Consider the following 15682-nt stretch of genomic DNA (forward strand, 5'->3'; position numbering starts at 1 on the left):
AACTCATTTCAAAATTAGGGGCTGGGGGTGCACGTCAAAGGACAGCAGCCCTGGGAAGGCCTGCGAGGGGCTAGAGAGAGGTGCAGTAACTCGCTGCAGAACTGTGGAGCCAATTCATTAGGGGACAAGCAGCCTTTGTATTAACACTGGGTTGATTGGAGTGGTGACCTTGCCGCACAGTGTGGCCCAGAGGATGAGTTTAAGGGCATGACATTTAACCTTAAACTAAATCTCAGCCACTGACAAAGGTCAGTCATTTAATGGCAAAGACCGACCAAACAGATAACTGATGCAGCACAAATGGAAAACAAGCTCAACAGAAACAAGTCACTTCCATCTAACACAAAATACTGCCGCTGCTGATCTTGCTCTGGCCCCTGTCTTTCTTTCCTCCTTTCTTGTTTCCTGATCTGTTTTGGTTTTGTCCTGCCTTTTTGGTTCCCTTTCTGTCACCTCTCCCTCATGTCTCTCTCTCTCCCTGCCACTCGCCCTTCTGCTCTACCTGCACTCTTCCTGCTGATTACCCCAATGACTGTCCGCTGCAGTAATTAGTAATCTCAGCTCACCCGTCCACAAGCTATTTAAATCCCGCTCAGTCACTCAGTCTCCATCGGGTGATAGAAGCCGTTTCCCCAACAAACCTGCCACCGCTGGACTGCTACATGGACTCTTCTGCTCTCCCCCTCTCCTGGACTTTCCCCTCGTGGACTCTGTTGTGCCCCCGTCTGTTTTTGGATTCCCTAAGCCTGTCTTCCCCCGTTGTCAGTTTCCCCATTTGTGAGTACCCCTCCTCAGTTTAGTCTTGTTATTCGGTTAGTTTAGAAGATCACAGTTTTTGTATTTTGCATTTGTGGTTTTCGCAGTGGTTTTGAGTGGTTTGGTTTAGTTCAGTCTCCCCAGTCCCGTTCATCAATTATGTATTTGTTAATTATTTAGTAAAATAAAATCATTTTTCATAATCACCTGTCTGCCAGTTTCCCTGTGTCTGCGCCTGGGTTCTTCTACCTTCGTAACAGCTGCTCGTTTACGAAAAATCTCAAAACATATTGTAGCATATTGTTTGACAGATATAACTAAATATGCAAATACAACTGAGTCCATTACTCAATTTATTGTTTAGTCAAATTAGAATTATTCTGCAACTACTTTCATAACCGATTCTGAGTCTTGCAAACCACACATTTGCAGATGTTGGGCATCTGGATGTTGCAACTGGCATTTTATGATGGCTTTGTGAAAATCTACAAACCAAACTATTGATGACTAATTATTGACTTAATTTATTGATTGTTCATTGTGGCCCTATATGTAGCAATAGCCCAGATGTGATACTTCAGTCAATCCGTGTGGGTTAAATATTTTTATTGACCTATCGAGGCAGTCTAATCTCATCAGTTTTGGTGGTCAACGCCGTTAAAAGCAAACAGAGAAGCCTAATACTTACATTTTTAGACAAAATATTGCTTTCCCAGCGGTTTCTGATGAGTCCGATCAATGCAATGCAATTAGGCAACGGATAGTCACAAAAGGTTTTGTGTTATTGTGCAACCTATGTAATGAATGTTACATGAATGAACGAGTTCTTATAACCCTCACCCAGCAGCAACAGGCCCAACTATTACTACTGTCCTTGAAACTGAAGACACGTTGGATTTAGTGTCAGTTACAAAACTATAATCCAGATTTAAATTGGTGGGCATCTTTTCCATGAACCAGAAAACCACCATAACACAACATAAAGTAGTAGTCCTTTGTCAAACATTGACAGTTCTTTGATTGTGTTCCAGAAAACACAGATCTGCTCCCATTAATGCTGTCCCTGATAGAATAAGTGAATGAAAGTGAAGGACAAGTGACAGTTTACAATGTTGTTCACAACTGTGTAATAAAACAGAAGGCCTGTCAGTGAACCCAATCTGCATTTTACAACACTGGTGGGTTGAACGCCAGTTCACCCAAGTTGGAACAACAGGGAGGGACACAGGACCCTAATACATTTATAGATGTATTCAGAGAAGCCATATTGAGTAAGACAACAATGAGTTCTATTTCATACTGTAAAGCTGTCAGTTGCAGTGGTCAAACACTGGTCAATGCTAAAGGGCATGAGGAGGGAAAGAGAAGAACATTCACAATTTTTAAATTTTCACTGATGAAAATGCATTTTTTTTAAATAAATTTTTATTGTAAGGTTGGAAAAATTAGCCCTGATGTTAAAACAAAGAAAAAAATTAATTATAGCTAGCCTTACAGAAAAACCTAAAAAATATATTTAAGGATAAACCAAGAAGTATTTTAAGGCTAGTCTGCGTTCTGTTCTGTGATAGAAATTGATCCTCTGCCATCATCACAGCTTCTTCTAACATCTGGTCCACACCTAATGGCTCATCCCAGCGTAGATCTTTGACGATGGTTGACCAGGCCTTGTCCTGGTCATAAACGGTTGTTTAGACAGCCCTATTTGTTATGGGGTGTAAAAGGAGAGTCATGGATCACATTGAAAGGGCCGACACTATCAAAACATTTGCTCTTATCAGATGACAAACCTAGCAATAGGGGTCAGGTTCCAGTTCTGGGAGCTGGCCTGCGCTGCCCTCCACATCACATGTCAGTTAAGTGGACATGCTGAGGATGTGATACTAACGGAAGACTTTAGAGATGATCATTGCAAGGGCTTTAAAAATCAAGGTGAGTGTGTTACTAGGTGATAAAACAACAGCCATGTTTAAGTACAAATGAATACCTGTAAAAAAAATCTCAAACAACCCTTCCCTCAATAATTCAACAAAACAGGGAAACTAAATTTCACTCACTGTAAACCAAAGCAAATGTTAGTTTAGTAATCTTTTCTATTCTAAATGTTGATCTCTGTACATGTTAATTATATGCTTGCTTGTAGACAAATTGTTGAACAACTCGTAAATAAATTATAAATCCTAAATTATCATAACTAGGATGCTAAGAATTTGATTAATGACTCAATCCCAGCTCTTGATATGTTGTGGATTCTCATGTTTTGGTACTCCAGAGAAATACACTAAATACATTTATTATGCCACTCTGCATCTGTAAAGAAGTAACCTATTGACAGATATGAGAAGTTAATCTTGAGCCGATTGGATAATCAATTGAGCTCTTAGTCATTTTACAAGAAGAAACAAAATATCTATTGTAGTTTGAGTTTTTAAAATAAATTATTTGCATTTTTGTAGTTATGAGATGAATCTGTTTTTTCAGTTAAATGCAGAACAACAAGACATCCATTTAAGCTTTAGAAAAGAGAGATGAACGCATTTTACATTTTTTAATTAAATGATTGCATATTATCAAGAATAATTGACAGGCTAATTGCTATTAAAAAAAACTGAGCTCTGGCTCAACAAAATTTTAGCTTTAAGTCCTTTTTTTTCTAAAAGACAAGTGGTCTCTTAATTTTCTTCACCAAAAAGTTCACATTTGACATACTAACTTAATTTTCCCAAGCAGGACTACCAAGCACTCATGCAGAGGACAGAAGAAAAGAGCCTGTTGTGTTTATCAGGCGTTCAGAGAGAGAGAGAGAGAGAGAGAGAGAGATCCACCTTTCACAATAGGACCTCTTCTTTCTTTTCCTCCCTGAATAAGGTCTCAGCCACCTTGAATCCATTTGAGTGACAGCGTGACAAAGAGACTTCTGAATGTCCTGACGAAGTAGCCTCCTCCTCTTTCCCTCTAAACTTCCTTACCGGGCGATCAGCTGTATCCATCATGCCCCTCTTCCTGACCTCAGGCAGCACTGCTGCATCAGCAGCACCCTACCCCCCGTTGCCCCCCTCACTCTACTGCCACATCCCCTCCATTACCCCCTACTTCCAGATTAATAAGCGCCAGGTTGCCCTCGGTGACGAGACCCACACTTAAATCCCATCAGTCCTCCTTACAGCAAGAGTCACAGCATCAGCAGGACTCTTTTTGTTTAATGGGACAATAGGAGCAGAAGCATTCTTTGTTCAGGGCTTGACCCCACACACCAAGCATGCTGATGAGAAAAAGTGACAGTAAACCTATTCAGGACTGTTAGCACTTCATCCTACAATGATCCTTACCAGAGATGGAATACTTTACCAACCAGCATATGCAACAGAAGGCTTCTGGAACAATGAGGTGTACCTGGAGGAGATGGTGGTAAATAAGGCACTCAGGTGTCAAGCCACCAAAATCTGAACAGTAGACAAGTGGCTCTCAAAATTGAACAAGAATAATTTGACCTCAAATGTGTTGCAGTGACCATTTGAGTGATGTTGTAAATTTAGTGGATGAATATATACGGAAAAACAAATCCCAAGCGTACTACCGCGAGAAGCACTCGCTCTTCCATCGACAAAGACAGAAAAAGACAGATCATTGCAGGTAGACATGCTCTGGCATTTTGTATTTTTCACATTAAAACCTAACGCTGAGATTCAGCAGTTTTACTACAGCCATTAAAGAATAAGCACACATAAACATTTTATAGGCGGGTGACAGATTACAGGGGGAAAAAAGCAGAAGGAATAAAGTGTGTTCTTAACAGTGACCCAATACAGTGACTACATGGGCGAAGCCCTGGCACAGTTCTCAGCAGGCAGACCCTTAACTGCATGCCATTTTCTTTCTCCACATTTCTGTCCCTTCTGGTCCTATCATAATACAAAACTGTCTTATTAAATTATTGGACCACTAGTTGCTCCATGACATTACACTTCTTGAAATCTGCTGGAAGGACAAACACCATTCTTTGTTGTTTGGATGATGGTAGACAAACTGTAAAACATTTCTTTCAGTCAAAATTAATCAACAGATGTAGTGAGAAAATCCCCGAAATAATTCTTTAATCCAACACTTTCCTGTTTTATTGCTGGTTGTACTTGGCCTGCAAATGTGCACATTGGGTGAATAGAGAAAAAAAGACAGAGAGAGAGAGAATGACCTCCCTTGCCACCGAGGAACGTTGAGTCCTCGCAGCAGAGGGCTGAGTCTTGGTAACCGTAACCTTGGACAAGCTGTGTCAGCCTATGGAAAAGCCTTCTGCTACAGTCAGCTCTCTCCCCCACAGTCCTGGCAGCATCAACACACACTGACCTTCTATTTCAACATGAAGAGCGAGAGAGTCAGTGTCCTGTTTGGGAGGTTGTTTGTGTATCTGAGTATGTGCAATTGTGTGTGTTCCTGTGTGTGTATGGAGGAGGGAATTTGGAACAGTGTACGTGGCCAAAGGCAAAGATGCTGCTGTGGTGAGGTGGGAAATCTGGCAACAAGCCTGAGTGTTTCCAGCTGTTGTTGACACACACATCCAATGTTTTTACATCAATACTGCTAAATACACAGCATGGCAGAATGTTTCATATTTTTGTGACTTTCGTCTTACGTACATACAGATGTGTGTTTTATGATTGGTCCTTTGAAAAGAGTTTCCATGTCCAACAAAATTTATCAGACCCCAAACCCCAAAGGAAACAGAGAAGACCAGGAAAAAGACACCAAAAATGTTTTTTTATTTCTTGTTGAATGACCTAAATAGTAACTTAAGAAAATTGTTTATGATTCAACTTTTAATGATTAATCAACTAATCACTTCAGTCCTATAATGCATCACCAATCAAAGGAAATATTAAAAACAACTATAACAAACAATAATATGCAGCTATGTTTTATACCGACAGATGCATACACTCTGTGCACTTGCATCCAAGATGCTTCCATCTATATACGGAGCACTCCTAGAAATGTGAAGTGGGTCAGTTAAAGTCAAAATACAGTGACAAATATAGAAGATGAAGATCAGTGTTTCTCACTACAGTGTTAATCATAAATGTGGCACAGAAGGCAAAAACAATGAAATGCAATCTAAAAAACATTAACTTTCCTTCAGACTATTGCACTATGATCAAGCTGGAGCCACAGCACACACTGTACCCATTAAAAAGAACATGTAAGCATCAGTCTGGCCACAGGTACTGCTCCTCTGGAGTTGGTATGCAGGCGCATGAGAGGAATAAAGCAGTACACCCTGTGAGAACACACTGTTCCATAACAGTGCTGTGCAAGAAGGGATTCTCTGCTGGATGCTTTCCAGGTTTCAATGGCAAGAATGAGGATATATTATTACTAAGTGGTCTCCATGGGGCACACTTTCCTCTCCATGAGCTCATATTGGTGTAATGGAGACCACAAAAATCTAAGAGATTGATATAAAAAAAGATGAACACCGTAGACATGAGTTCACACTTCATGCCACAATCATGCTGTGATGTGATGCAAGATGCAGCCTCATTTGTTGATGAAGAGTTCGACCGAGGGGAAAAAAAAGGCTGAAATTCCTCCTTCACCTTGACATGCCATCACTCCCCTGCACATGTATGCACTCGCGCCTTACGATGACCCTTTGACTTTTCTCCAGACACGCTTCCTAACGAACGACTTGAGGGCACAACCAGATAAGTTCCATTCATTTCTGTCAGGGAGCTATGCCAACTTTGATCTGGGAGTGCCCAGAATAAAGGTGATTTTTTATCTTCTAACGAAATTCAGATGACTTCACACATTATTTTGTAACAGTGCCACAAAAAGAGGTGTATAGATAGAAATAAATATCAGTACTGTTATGAAGACAGAGGGCTTAAATAAACTACAGATTGGGTTCACTGAGTCTTTAGGTTCCAGCGGTGACAGATAAGAACCTGCCCTGCATGTCAGAATCACAGATAAGAGAGAAGGAAGTGCCATCTACCGGGGTCGTGTTTCACTCATGCATACACACACACACACACGCAATTAGCATCCCAAGCCTCCCTCTCGACAAAGAGCAGGATGTTCAGGCCAGTCTTTTTGGTTGTACTCCTACGTGTTGCACGTCAGTCCTGACTGTAAGTTCCTTTCATCCGTCACTAAAACTTACACTCCAGTAGTCTGTGAAAGAATGGCTTTTTTTTTTTAACTGAAAGGCATTTCATCCTCACAGCATTTTCCTTTCCCCCTTCACTCCTAAGCAAAAGTGTGAAGTAGACTCTCACCCAACACCACAAATTCATGGTCAGACACATTTAACCAAGCGCGACTTGTCCTACAATAACTAAGTAACAGCGACAGCTTCTTCAGCCAGTGTGTTAACATAAGCTCAGTGTAAAGTTCAAATATGCTCCTGATTGGATTTATACTTGAAAGGTTAACAGTTGTGTTATTTGTTTATCAGAACATATAAATTTACTTCACTGACCAAAATTCCTTACCATAAATCCACAAGCCTGTTTTTAAGTAAATTCTGTGTGCTATACTATGCTTATTTAGTATATTGCTTCTATATACTACAATACTGCAAGCAATGTAAGAGGAAAAGGTGGGTAAAAAGCAGGAAGCGTGTGGTTTATTAAACTGTGACTTGGGAACATGACACTAGGAGAAAGGACAAAAGGTTGAATACTTCTCAATTCATCAACTTTTGAAATAAAATTTCAGGAAATTATTCAAAACAGTCCAACATACAATAAGTAAAAGAAATACACTACTGTTCAAAAGTTTGGAGTCACTTAGAAGTGTGCTTATTTTTGAAAGAAAAGGAATTATCTCAATGGAGATAATGTTTAATTAATCAGAAATATAGTCTAGACATTTTTAATGTGGTAAATGACTATTCTAGCTGGAAACAGCTGATTTTTAATGGAATATCTACATAGAGATAGAGGAACATTTCCAGCAACCATCACTCCTGTGTTCTAATGCTACATTGTGTTAGATAATGGTGTTGAAAGGCTAATTGATAATTAGAAAACCCTTGTTCAATTATGTTGGCACATTAATAAAAGTGTGAATTCTCCCGGAAAACATGAAATTGTCTGGAGTGAACCTAAATTTTTGAACAGTAGCGTACATTCGACAGGTTCAGTACTATTGGCATTTTTGTTTAAAAAATGTCAACATCAATTATTATTAGAATTGTTCATGTTAAGTAAATTTAGTCTGTGTACTGAGATAGATGAGACTCTTTTCACGTAGAAGCACCATTATAATCAAACTGGTTACAGTTTGCATGCTGTATGGAACCGGAACACAGTTAAATAGCAAATGAAATCATTGTTCCACTTCCTGCAGGTGAAACTAAGATATAACAGCTGATGGTGGAGGAGTTGGAGGAGAAAGCCCCTCCTCCACAAGAGGGATCAATGCACATAAATGGAAGAGGTCACAGACCTTTGACATCTCCTTTCAGCTGGGGGAGGGGCACAGGCCTTTGTGGGACTAGCTTTAATGATCCAATTGTCGAGTGTTTCATCCACCCTCATACAGTACTTACAGTTTGTGTCGCATTTCACTCCACCCTGGTCACACTCCACCCTTATTTGTTCATTTAACTTATCCGATCAGCCACAAGAGAGGCTCGGATTAAATAAATAAATAAAATGTTGACCCGTAGCTCTCTTGCTGTCTGCATCCAGCTGCCTTGTTTGCCTCTTCATCACGCCCACATCTGTCTTAACCTTTTCTCCCACCTCTTCCCTTCCTTTGACTCCCCGTCTCCTCTCCAGACCTTATCAGTGCTTTCCCTCCCTCTTCTTGGAGATTTGGTCACGTAAAAGGAAAGGGAGATGACCACTTTCCCAGATATCTACATTTTCCATGATTCTGGTGAAATCATGTGAAGACAAAACAGCAAGACGCAAGTATTAAATGTTCAGATCATAGTGGCTGGTGGTTTAAACTCACACTCAGTTACACAAACTATTCTGACTGCTGCTTCTGAGACATAGAAGTCAAAGAGATGCTACTCCCTGTACAGTATGCCCGGACATTGCTCTTACTGTCTGTAAATATTTTCTTTTATTCATTTCGGCTTAGTGAACAGAGTGTTCCTGGCATTCTTGGCCCTCAATAAAGAGGACAGGTTAAAAGTTTACACCCATCCTGATGTGCATCCATGTGGAACACCAAATGTGTTCCACATGGATGCACATCATGTCTGACATCCTCTTAAGTTTGATGTTTTGATTAAAATGGCATTTCATTTTATCTTTGATGTACACTGACCTTGTTGAGGCCGACGGCTAACACCGTCTGTCTAATCCAGCATGTATAGCTTAACCGAATGATCAATCTCACATTTACGTTAGATGCTGTTATGGATAAGGGCAAAAAATAACTCACAAAGAATGATAAAAAATCTTGGTAAATAGTGAAATAAATCCACAATTTCTGAGTGAGTTTTTTTCTGTTTGATATGTACGTACAATGGGATAATGCTTTATACAATAATTGATCTCAGTTTGAAACTGATGGCAATACTGTGTACAAGTACAGTTTTGAGGTAATGTAACAGGTAATACCATTTAATGCTACTTTATGCATCTTCTATATTGTACTTTCGAACTCGCAAAAAAACATTTTACACACAAGGCATGCGATAAATATGAAATAAAATGAATTATTTCAGATTCAGCTACAAACAACAGATAACTAGAATAAAGAATCACCTTGAATCTCCAGGAGTTACATTAAAATGGTGCCAAGATGGTGATGCACAACTAATAATATTTAAAAAATAGAATATAGAACTGAAAACACTCAAAGAAACTTCCTCTTTTCCCTGAAGTAGGTAGCATTTTACTTGTAAAATCTGCGGTATTGCTATTTTTAAACAATGAAAATATTTTCTACCTGTCAATGTTTACATCACAAGATAAGTTTTAATGACATACACACTTCAACATTTGCATGAGGAAAAACCTACAAAGAGCGTCCTGCCTCCTGCCTCAGCAATTTGATGAATGACGCCCATTTTGAAGACCACCTGTTTTCTGGGTCCTGTGACGCTGCGGCCAGAGAAGTGTGAAACAATAGCACTGATCTCTCTATTCTAGGATTTTGGCCTTCCTACCATCTGTACTAGAGATCAGAAAAGCCCACAATCACTAAGAATTACCTCTGAAGGGATCAACAGAAACATCTGCGTGCACTGCTGGCTAGCCCCAGCGGTGATTTTGTGATCTAAATTGGTATCATGGATCATCTGCGAGGTGTTTCCTGTTAAAAAAAGATTTTGCTTCACAGATCAATATCTAAAATGATGTGTTTCTGGTGCTGGTGCTGCCGCAACAGAAGCCGAAACCTCTGCATTACTGACTTAATTGGTAATCAATGGTATGTATGTCGTTTTTGTTATGATGCTGAGGGCAAATCATGGTGATGTATCACACACTGGCTTGTCAAAACACAGAGCAATAACTACGTAGAAAGAGGACTTGGCTTTCAAATGAGCATACATCTTCTATTTTTTCCCAGTAAGAAAGAACACATAGGGTAAACTGAGCAAACACAACACATGAACTGCAAAAATGGAGTTTTGATGTGCTCAAAATTATAGTGACAGAAATAATGAGAACAGATAAATCAACTGTTACCCTGGTGACAATTGCCTTATGTACAAATGGATGTGAAACTCATCTATCGACAGCTTGGCAGAGCTTTTTAAAGGAAGAAATGTCACGTTGCATTTTTGGAAGACCTATTTGCCTCACAGCAGGTTTTCTACACAATAAGACTACTGCAAATGGGAAGCTGGGTAATAAAGAGAATGTGAAGAGAGGCTGCCATTATTATGTTATTATTCTAACAAGATAAAAGGCCAACAAAATAGTATTTGGGCATGCTATAAAGATGTGGTATTAATAGGCGAATTTGAAGGTGAATTGAAATGTGTTACAACTAACTTGGTTTTTACTTTTAAATTGCTCAAGGTGCAATTTTGACAAAAAGAAGGGACTGTGGATGTCTTTATTACTCATCCATGTCATACTGTTCATATATACTGTGAATGTAACAGCAAACCCAACACAAACACAGCTGGACCAATTTGAGCCACAATTTTCAACTATAAAAAAAAAGGTCTCACTCACATGCAGCATCTTCAGCGCTGATGTGACACTTACAAATTAATAAACGTTAATTGAAAAGTTCAGATGCTGCAGCCACACAAAGAAAATAAACAGCACAAAACCCGATGAACCCAAAGCAGCATGGGAAAGAGACGTCTCCTTCAAGGCTGAAGAGAGAAACCTGTCTGATTGCAGGAGTGGTGTCATGGGGCCTTACTTATCTCCTCCCAGATTAAGTCCCAATTGTTCGCTGGGAACAAAGGCAGCTAGTGAGGAAACCAGCCCCCCAAGGGCCAGATGGTCAGCGTTCAGAGTCCCCTGACCCCTCCGGCTCTTGCCCTTTCCGACAGAGCTGCGCATGCTCCAGGTGAGACAGGCCACCCAGCTAACTCCCAAACCACACTGGTCATTCAGAATGTATACTTGTGAAACTGTGCTACCTGTGTTACTTACAGTATCAAGAGTTTTCTCTTTACAAAATTCATTAGGAGTTATTTTTGCACCCTGTATATTTGCTTTTAGACAGTCAAAACCTATCAGATATTCTTAGTCTGCACGTAATGCCTTGTAAAACAACATTATTGTATTGTCCAGGGCTATAAACCCCTCCATGGTAAAAACATCAAAAAGTACCAGTTCAGCATCTGAGATTACATTTGCTTATCAAAAAGTACCTCTTTGCATTTAGGAAAATCTCAACCCTGCTAACTCTAATGAGCACATAATACTAATTAGCACTAATGATATTTTGGAAGTACAAAAAGGTTAATGGAGACAAGGAATGCAACCTTTGGGACAAGAAACACAGATGCAGTCAAGACAGACTGGTTTGCTTGTAATTACAATGACAAACCACCAAAAATATCTTCTGCTCACTCTTATCTGATATGACTTTACCTAAGCTGCTGAGGTTTGTTTCAACACCAAACCTGAGGAAACTTCAACAGTTCAACGGACAAATATGTAAATTAGTGGCCTGCTTCCTGACATATTAGGCATGGCTTTATTAACAATGATTAGAAGTATTTAAATATCCATAGTATCTTACTTAAAAGTCGACTTGTGGTTACACATACGCTAAACATTTGCAGTCAAGCATCAGTCACGACATCAGGCAAGGTTTGATCATTTGCGGCGGAGACTTCAAGGCATGGGAAATCAGATTTTAAATGTGGCGTTGCTGCTTTCAAACAGGTTCACTGACACTTTAATTTTCAAGTGATTACACCTAATGATGTGATAGTTTCATTTCCTCATCCACAGTCAACTCTTGTTGAAATCTCCTGGTGAAACAAACTTTAAGCATCTGTTGACGCCTCGCAGACGGACTGACAGGCTGCCATCACCCCGGACAATCTGCTCATCATAACCAACGTATATTAGCAGCGCGTGGCATTTAACAGGTGTTAAAAGCGTGAAGACACAGAAAACCAAGCCTACCTTATGTGTATGGGAAGGCGTTGCATGGCGATGTCCACGAAGAATCGTGTTGTTGGGTTAATTTGCGTCCCTGGCACCAAACGCTACCGCCGATGCTGCTCCTCCGCTGCGCTCTGCTCCAGCTGATCTGCACACAGTGACGGAGCACCGACTGACGTCAGGGAGATACTGTACGTACCGTTTGGTTCAGTTCACTGAGCTGCTCTGAAGGGAGGCGAAAATACCACGGAAGAAACAAACCAAACTGGAGACTGACTGTGCAAATACCCGCTTAAATAACCAGAATAGGCAACTGTGGTTTAAGAGTGCTGTAATGAGCACGAACACCGAGTTAGGCTCTGTATAAAGTCACCCTCCTTAGGAACAATGTCTACTTTCTTTCAGAATGAATTATGAGTAGTAATACAATATCTACACCAGAAGTAAGTGTACACATGTGTAGGGTAATTAAATCATCACGGCCTACATTTTTTATATTAATAAACTGAGTCAAACTTTTAGGAAAGGACCGTCTTCTCCCATGACCCTGCCATGAGAGATGTTACGCTGCTGGTAAAAGACGCCCCAATCAATCCAAACGTGTTACACGTGCAAAGCATTCACTTTATTTTCAAAATATGGTATTGTTATGACTCTGCTGCAACTCAGATATTAGATAAAACATACAGAAATTATCCTATTTTTTATTCAAATTTGTGACAACCCCCCCCCCCCCCCCCCCCAGGAAAATTCAGCAACACCAACAAAGAATTCAAGCTAGCTAGCTGTGCTACAGAAAGCTAATATAGCACAATGTTATTAGCTTAACATAAAGTCAGCTAGTTAGCTTTTAATAGCAATATATTTACTGCAGGTTACCTTTTAGGTTACTGTATTAAATGATGGCATATGTAATTCAGCAGATATCTAATATAAGCAAATCCACACTCTTGACTTGTACTGTCAAATTATTACATAAACTTACCTCAAAGCCACCTGTTGCAATTTCCTCCCACCAGTAAAACAATTTCAATATTTTGTTAGGTTAGTTAGCACATACTGAACTTACTTTTGACTGTTTAAAGCGGTCTTATCATTGTAAAATAACTTTGAATTGGTAGGTCAAGGACAACAATTATGACTCTAATATAACTTTATTATCACTGATATTTATTTCTGACATACACACACAAAAATTAAGCCACAGTTACCATGACCATGTAGCTGTCACTAGCCAAGGATAGAAGCTAGCTAGTTCATGCTACAGCAAGCTAAATATACACAAGGCTGTAACCCTATCATTAAGTTAGCTAGGTAACCTTTTGGATAGATAATAGTACATTTTTACTTCTGGTTCGTTTTAGTGTTACAGTATTAGACAATGTATGCATTCTATCAGAAATCTGAGTGAATTATTTTTCTTCTATCAAAATGCTACATCAGCTTACCTCAGTAATCTACCAACATTAATGAAGAATTCAGTCTAGCTAGCTAGTGCTACAGCAAGGTAATATAGCACAATACTATATTTACATATAGTCATCTAGTTAGCCTTTTAAACAATGATTTTTTTTATTACTACTGGTTAGCTTTTATGTTACTGTAATAGATGGAATATAGAACTGATCAGAACTGTAATAGTTTAAAAATGATTGATGTCCAAATTGGAACTTCTTGCAGCATATTATGTGGGTGTTTTTTCCTTAAGTCACTTTTACATATAACAAATTAGTTTTTGTTCAAACTGATGAGTAACACTCAACAGTGAAGACAATTTTGTGTATGTATATTTTATTAAAAACATTTTCTGTCTTAATGTCTTTGTAAAGCACTTTGAATCGCCTCATTGTTGAAATGTGCTCAGTAAATAAATTTGCCTTGCTGTTACGCGGAGTGGTGGTTGGAGAACCCAAGCGCAGACACAAGACAGGCAACAGGTGTGATAGAAGGGGGTTTTATTCACAGGGATTCCAAAAAACTACAAACCAAGATGGCCGCAACAACAGGAAACTGAACTGAATACTCGGTTCCAAATATTCACAGCGACTACTAGTGGCTGGAAACTAAAACTACTACAAAATAACCCCAAACAATCTCTACTCTTGGTAGACAACACTTAGGCGCTATAGAAACAACCAATTTACTATAACCCCTAGGTTCAAGGGAATGCTACGATTAACGAATACTCCCGAACGTTGCACTGTACGGGAGCAGAAACTACGGTCGACTGAGAGGCACTCACACTCTGGGGAGTTGTCTCCCAAGAGAGCAGACAGGCTGGGGTGAGTCCAAAAACAACAGAAGCACAATAGAGTCCAGGAGGGGGGAAGCTGAAAAGTCCACCGCCGACGAGGCCCAGAAGGGAGTGGGTGTGTTGAACAGCATGTGGTTCAGTTAAACAATGCTCCAGCGACAACTGAGGGGAGCAGAGGGCTTTGAAGGCATAGGAGGGAGGCAGGTGAATGGAGTTGGCTGATTAATCCCAGCTGACGCCCATGCCGTAATTAGCCGGTGTTGTGCCAAGGTACTTACCCCCGATAGGAAGTGTATCCCCTGTCCACGGGAGCGTGCACGTCAAGCGCTTTAAGGATGGAATTTTACGGTATAAAATGGCAAATACTATTATGCATATTGTTGTATGGATGAGTGAGTGTTATCTTATTTCAGTTTTGTTTTGTTTGAGAGTACAAAATCTATCTACCAAAATAAACAAGTCCGTTGTTTGAAATTCTTGAAGTTGTCGAACTGTTGTCATTTATTACACTGTGTAGCGCCGTGAAGAAAAGCTCTTCCAAAGGATCTATACTCTTCACAAGTAATGCTTTATCTCTCTTCATACCATGGTCATACGCTGAGCTTTGACTGCTCTTTGGGATACTTTTTCTTCGATTAGCCTGCTACTGCAATGTACGATCATCCGGAAGTTGTGTCCACACTTTCAAAATAATAGCACGTATCCATGAAAAACGTGAGGACTCGACCTAAAAAGTAAGACGACTCCTAACACAAGCTTATAAACAATTGTATTTTTTGAGACACAGCTTGAACACTAACTTTAAAGCTCTGCCAGCACAATGGTAACAATAATAATAATAATAATAATATCACTGCTCCATTTTAGTATATTACTGGCACTATTACGACTGCATTTTTCACTGGAAATGTTATTCATAAGAAAATAAAGACAGCCTTATCAATGGTATTTCTAATTCCATGTTATCTTTGCATATTAAAACCTGGCAACCGTTTGGTGTACATTTTTTACCACCCCTGAAAATGAAAAATGAAAAAAAAAAAAAACAATAATATTGGTGCAGTTCATTAGCTATGTTTCATTTGCTATGTTTTGTTTTTCATCAGAATATGCAGATTAACCACAG

General features: G+C 39.6%; 1 protein-coding gene across 4 annotated transcripts in view; it reads right to left on the reverse strand.

Annotated features, from left to right (window-relative positions):
- Nucleotides 1-12487, reverse strand: part of greb1l (GREB1 like retinoic acid receptor coactivator) — a 54473-nt gene extending 41986 nt beyond the window's left edge. For all 4 annotated transcript variants that reach the window (XM_051953284.1, XM_051953282.1, XM_051953283.1 and 1 more), the window contains exon 1: nt 12324-12487. The gene's annotated coding sequence lies outside the window, so the exon portion shown is untranslated. The remainder of the gene's footprint in view (nt 1-12323) is intronic.
- Nucleotides 12488-15682: the final 3195 nt, after the last annotated feature.

The sequence above is a fragment of the Acanthochromis polyacanthus genome, chromosome 9 (assembly GCF_021347895.1).
Source record: "Acanthochromis polyacanthus isolate Apoly-LR-REF ecotype Palm Island chromosome 9, KAUST_Apoly_ChrSc, whole genome shotgun sequence".
Lineage (NCBI taxonomy): Eukaryota > Metazoa > Chordata > Actinopteri > Pomacentridae > Acanthochromis > Acanthochromis polyacanthus.